Genomic DNA, 6,500 nt, shown 5'->3' on the forward strand with positions numbered 1-6,500 from the left:
ACCACGTCAGGACGTGGACCCACTTGTTCTCCTTTCTTCTTCCTCTGCCATAAACAAACGAGCGAGCAGCACTCCACCTGCCGGCCAAATCCGCCGCCCCTACTCTACCAATTCCAAATCGCCACCGCCCACACCTGCCTCACCTGCCCGGCTACGTCCTCCACCACTGACGTGTCAGCCAAACAGCCCAAACCAGAATAGAAAAGCGGATAGGAGGAGCTCCACCTTCCAGTCCACTCCCTCCAATGGCCACCTCCTTGCCCGCGGACGAAATTGACTCTATCTAGTTCACCTCGCCTCTTCTGCCATCGCTGCCGCACCCTTGGCTCCAGTGCTGTCCCCGACGCTCCGGCTCAATCCCATCCGTCCACATCCCCTTCGTGGTCGCACAAAAGGCAGACCGACGGCAGGAGCTCACACACTGATGAGGTAGCACACCAAAGCAGCCGCGACTATGGAGGAGATGGCGGATTTGTCGCTACGGGGAAGGTAGTAGCGTCGATGGACCACATCGGAGCAGCCTTCATGGGTTTCTTCTCTCTTGCTGCCATCTCCGCTCTCCTCTAGTTCATGGACGGGGCACACCTCCAGAAAAGGCTTCACCACCGGATCCTGAATTCCTGATCTGGCTTGCCGCGTCCTTGGCAGAGGTGATGGCAGTGGAAGGCGAAGGATGCCATCCTGCAACGCGCCCTCGAGGTGCGCCGCGTGGTGGCCGCCGAGGCACTCGTGGCTCGCGGGAAGGTCGGTGGCTTGATGTACACGAGAACAGATAGCATGAGGAGCAATTGGGGAAGTACCAGTCCCCCGCATATATATGGGGCGATGGAGGTGTTTTTAGGGTCCGCTCATTTTTACGGGAAGGATGGGGGTAGTGTTAAAGGTATGTTTTCCCCCCTAAATAAGGTTTTGGAGCAATTTTAAGAAAGCTTTTGGAGTTGCTCTAAGTCCCTGGATACACCATGCCTGTAAAGGAAATGCTAAGAACGTGTTCCCTATTGCATTCCGTTGCACCGGCGATACTAAGAATACCTAATTAACTAATTTATGAAACATAATTCAATTTACATAAAGACAAAAAAAATCAAATGCAACATTTTTAAAATTTACAGCCCTGTTCTGAAATTTAACATTTGATCATCCCTATTTATAATTTATGATAATATGTTGAACGTATACGATTAACTTTTTTATGTAAATTTTTTTGAATCCATAGAATAACACATTGAAATATTTGAATTTGTTGAAAACAGTAATTACATAAAAGGATAGCCTTTGGGACTTATTAGGAGCTTCACATACATAATGTTTTCGCTTGAGGTATTGGGAATTTTGTATGCACGATTCAAATTGAAGGATGATATTTGTGTTTGTAAAATTATTTGGTAATGCTCCCATGTACTATATTAGAGTAAAGTGCATGGTTGATTCTTAAACTTATCGAGGTTCATATACTCCCTAAAAGCATTACGATGATTTCATGGATGCTTGGGCAGTACGTTTGCTTTGGGATTCCATCACGCATAAGTGAGAGAAGGAATAAACCGTAACCATGACTACAAATTTTTAGCTCATTACCGGAAATTGGAATATCCCTGTGTGCCAAATTTCCTTTCGACACCGAAAAATGTTTTCTGACTGTGACAGCGAATCGATAGAATTTCTATTTTCTGTGATTCTATCCCAGTTGGCAGAATGCTCCCCGACAGAAACATTACCCAAGTATCCCAGACAAGTAGTTCACATTTCAATTCCATAATGATTTTTTCCTGCACAGGATTACTCCTGTTTTTCTTGTCGTAAGAGCTTATATCCATGAGAATTCCAATTCGAAGGAAAAAGATGGTCCTTTCATCCCCGACCCCTTGAGAGGCGACTCCCATGGCGACACCCAACCCAACCACCCAATCCCAGCCAGATCCGCCACCTCCGACGCCAAGGCCACCCATCCCACCCGAGATCCGGTTGCGCCCCTCGATGATCTACATCCTCATTGTTCTCCCTACCTGGAAGACCCCACATTGAAGGAGATCAAGTCAAGTCATGGCGCGGCTCCGGCCGGCCACGACTGCTACCTCGTCAGCCCTTGAAGCATCTTCCAACAATCCAACAGCCAGACATGGCGAATCAACTCCAGATCAGTCCTACAGCATCAATCCTACTGCCGGATCTTGCAAGGAAGCTACAAATCCAAGATGGCTTCAGAGGCTCGCAGCTCGAGAGCAACCGCATCGATGAGGAACCATTGACCAACGACCTCATTCAAAGGCTCAGCAGCTAGGAGATCCGACGAGATCCACCACCAGCAAGCAACATCATGGCAAATCCAACTCCAAGCAAGCCAGTAATGAAGATAGAGAAGAGGTGATACACCCGAGCAGAGAAAGGGAAGGAGATTGGATAGCCGGAGTCGCAAGGACAAAGGTCACCTCCCTTCAAAGCCATGGAGGATCACAGCTTGGCATGACAGTGGAATCTACTGCAGGGAGATGGATCAGGGTAGGGGAGGTTAGGGACATTCAATCTAGGACAGGGGAGGTTAGCGACATTCAATCCAGGATAGGGGAGGTCAGGGAGATGGAACAATGACCACTACCACTACCAACAGCATTCGAATCCACACCGAAATCCATCAGCAAGATCTCAGCAGGACAGCACAGAGGCAAAACTGCAAATTGATGGGCATGGCTTCTAGGTTGTCAAGCCGGCATACTGGTGGCGCAACGAGACTAAGCATTAAAGATGGGAAACATAGCCACAACAACCTAAAGATGCGTTTCAAAGAAGGGAGAGATACAAAGCACACATCAGAGGTAAATGGCTCAATTATTTCTCAACGCAACACAGAGTTGCAGAATGACGGTACTAGAGTAAATGCTGGAGATGTCTGCAATGGGGGCACAAGGCTCACTCCTGCCCTTCCTAGAGAGGCCTATTTAAGAAGATAGAGCAACAGAAGCAAACCTCCTCCCACACTGCTCCCTCCCACACTACTTCTTAGCCAGCACCAGCCACATCCTACCCGCCTGCCGAGCATTTCTGCTCGGCTGGGCACTCCTACCTCCAAGTTGCAAAGGGAAAGCCGGTGACCATGGAGCCCTACCATGGCGACCACCGTGCCCAACCATGGCGACAGTCACCATCAAGTGCAAGAGGGAGGCTATCATCAGCAAGACGATGGTCCGTTGGCTCAACGGCAACAACCATGACTCCAGCACTTACCATGTCACCAACGTCCTGGAAGAACAGTTGCACATTGACTGCCGTGAGATCAAAGTGAGGTGGTCAAGCACTTCCCCAAGCAGTACCTCATCTTCTTCTCCGATAGCCGCACCTACCAATGTGTCCTGCATCACCACGGAGTGCGGAGCCATGGCCGGGTGTTCAACTTCGAGTAGTGGACGAGGCGCCGTGGAGAGCAAGTTGGAGTATCGGGTGCGGCTATACATCGAAGGGGTGCCAGTTCACGCTTGGTCCGAGGAGGTGGCGGCAAAAGTCATCGGGCCAACCTGTACCATCCAGTACGTTAAGGGCTACTCCCATCACCAGGACTGCATGAGGACCTACAACCTTTGGGGCTACCACAAGCGAGTTTTGTTGACGATCGCTGATCCTAACAGGGAGCACATCAACGATGACACCACTACACAGTACCACAACCCACCACGTGGCCGCAAGGGCACCTTTGACTACAAGTTCCATGTCCACCTAGACGTTGTGAAGGACCTCTCCTTCCATGATGGCCGGGGAGTTGGAGATGGCCTACCCAACAGGAAGCCACGCCGCAAGTTCCTTTGGAACTATGGGGCGCTGGACTCCCTTGGGAAATGACGTAGCGGCCATGGACATGACAACCATGCCGACCGCGACTACCATCCCTGCAGGGACATAGATGACTACGATGACAACTTCAATCGCGGCGTGAGGCACCACCGCATACAATCCTCCGGGGGGCAGATGACTTGCTACCGTGGCACGGTGGAGGACTGCTACAACTCCACCCGTCATCGTGGCGGCAACTAGGGGTATGGAGGACACCGCAACTATATTGCTGCCCCCTCTGGAGAACATGCAACATGGTGCAAGAAGGTCAGTACCCGTAAGAGAGTCTCCTTCACCAACCTACTGGTGCAGATCATGGGTGAGCCAGACTTAAGCTACAATTTAGTTGCTGCAATGTCACCACATCATTTAAACTGGTAAGGGTTGGACCCCATGAGAGAAGAGTCGCTCATCCCTCACACTTGCACAGGTGTTCCAACCGTGGAGAGTCGCATCAAGGACATGCTCGATGCGGCACTTGTCTAGGCTCCGGTCTCCTCCCCTGTTGGTGGTAGGGGAGCAGGGGTGACGTGAAACACCCCGTCCTCCAAAGCCGCACCGCCCAACCCTTCCGAGGGGCGGGCACGCGTACACATAGCACCCTGCTTACACTTTCGTCCTCGCTTCATGTAAAAGGGTTAACCCGAAGGTGCTATGGCTGGTTGACGAAGGCTTATAAGTTGCCTCCACCCTTACTAAACTAGCAATGTGGTACTAAACATGCGCACCTGCGCTAATGGGCCACACTGGGCCAACCAAATTGGGCCGGGTGTCACATTGTTCACCCCCCCTCAAAGAACCCGACGTCCTCGTCGGTCCAACTCACCCACGCATGGGAAAATGTCCAGGAACGTTCCCTCTAAGCGCACGACCGTACGTCCAGTGCCGGCGCAATATGCCATGCCGTGTGTCCCATCTCAGGCCCACACGCGCCATGCGCCATATGCCCGCACACTGACCCGTACGCGCAACCGCGAGGGTCGGCTCTGATATGACGCGTGAGAGGTTCAACACATGCTCCATCAACAAGGAGAAGCCACAGGTCAGCAACACCCCAAATCCTGTTACGACACTGCTTGAAGTTGGTGTGAGGGACACTGACTTGAGAGAGAATGAGAGAGCAGAAACTTTGATACCACCACCTGATTTTACTATGCATCACAATCCCACCACTATCTCTCAGATTCAGAAACCAAACCCAACTACACAAAATCCTAATGCTGAGCTAGATGATCAACTCCCTCATACTGAAACCGAACCTAATGTGGAGCTGGTTGGACAGCATTCACATACTGAACCTGAACCCACATTGCAACTCAATAACATAACAACAGCTCCAAGGTACCTGCAAAAAACTATAACACCTATAGAGCCTTCAGGGGCACCTGACAACCAAACATCAACCGTAGAAGCGCACAATCAGGCTGATGATCTCACTGCCTTCATCGATTTCATCTCACGCCCTCCACCAATACCCATCCTAAGCACACCACCAAGATGCAACCCCAGTCAGCAAGTTGGTAGCCAAAACGAAACAACCACCAAAGGAAAAGCACTTGTTTAGCAGACAAAGCCAAACTCCACCCAAGAAAGGATAGCATACAATTAGCTTACAGAGTCTTAATCAACAAACTGGGTGAACTGACACTAAAAGGGAAAGAGATTACTAATATTGATGTTGATGTTCTTGCACAACCCCTTCCACAACCTCTAATGAGCACGAGGATGACAATAATCAAGACCTTGGTGGAGCAAGGGAACCAGCCCAAGAGCCGGAAGAAGAGCATGATTACCCCAATGTCAGCGCCAGCACCAGGGGCCCAAGCAGCCTAGGAGGCCTGAGGCCCATCACCAAATGGGTCACCTTGCAACTATCCTTAGTTGTCATTTATTTTAGCCATGTTATGTAATAGACTTTAGTACTTATGGTGATCTGTAATATTTGATGGGGTGACAATTTGGCCTTGCGGCTTCAGCGATGCTTGGTCCACTACGTTGGGCCGGACACCAATGCCCACGAAGCTCACCTATCCTGACGACGACGGTTCCTTCGATCTTGGCTGTGTATTTGGCCTGCGCGCCAAGCCTGATGAACGCTGCCTATTTGCTTTCCTTGCTGGTTGGTATGTTATCAGTCGAAAGGTCCAACCTCATGTCACAAAAAGATTGCACTATTTTGTGCTGGAATGTGAGTGGCCTTAATGTGGCAGCAAGGAGGGTGAGCGTATATTATACGGTACATTCCACCAGCACGACCATCGTTTGTCTACAGGAAACGAAGATAGTCCACTAGATGTCAAGACTTGTATCTGAAACTTTGGGACAGCCTTTCGCAAACAATTACGCAATGCTCCCAGCAAAAGGCACCATGGGAGGCATTCTCATAGCGGCGAATGATAACCACTGCAACCTACACAACACATCAAACACAAACTACACAGTTTCCACCACCATCACAATGAAAGCAGATAACAATTCCTGGACTCTCACAGGAGTGTATGGACCATAGGACGATCACGACAAAATGACCTTCCTTGAGGAACTAAAGAACCTAAGAAATCAAGTCCTAGAGAAATGGCTGGTCATAGGAGATTTTAATCTCATATACAAGGCTGAAGACAAAAGCAACAACAGGTTGAATAGGTGATTAATGTCAAAATTCAAACAAGTCCTCGATG

Source organism: Setaria italica, chromosome VIII (assembly GCF_000263155.2).
Source record: "Setaria italica strain Yugu1 chromosome VIII, Setaria_italica_v2.0, whole genome shotgun sequence".
In the NCBI taxonomy this organism is placed as follows: Eukaryota; Viridiplantae; Streptophyta; class Magnoliopsida; order Poales; family Poaceae; genus Setaria; species Setaria italica.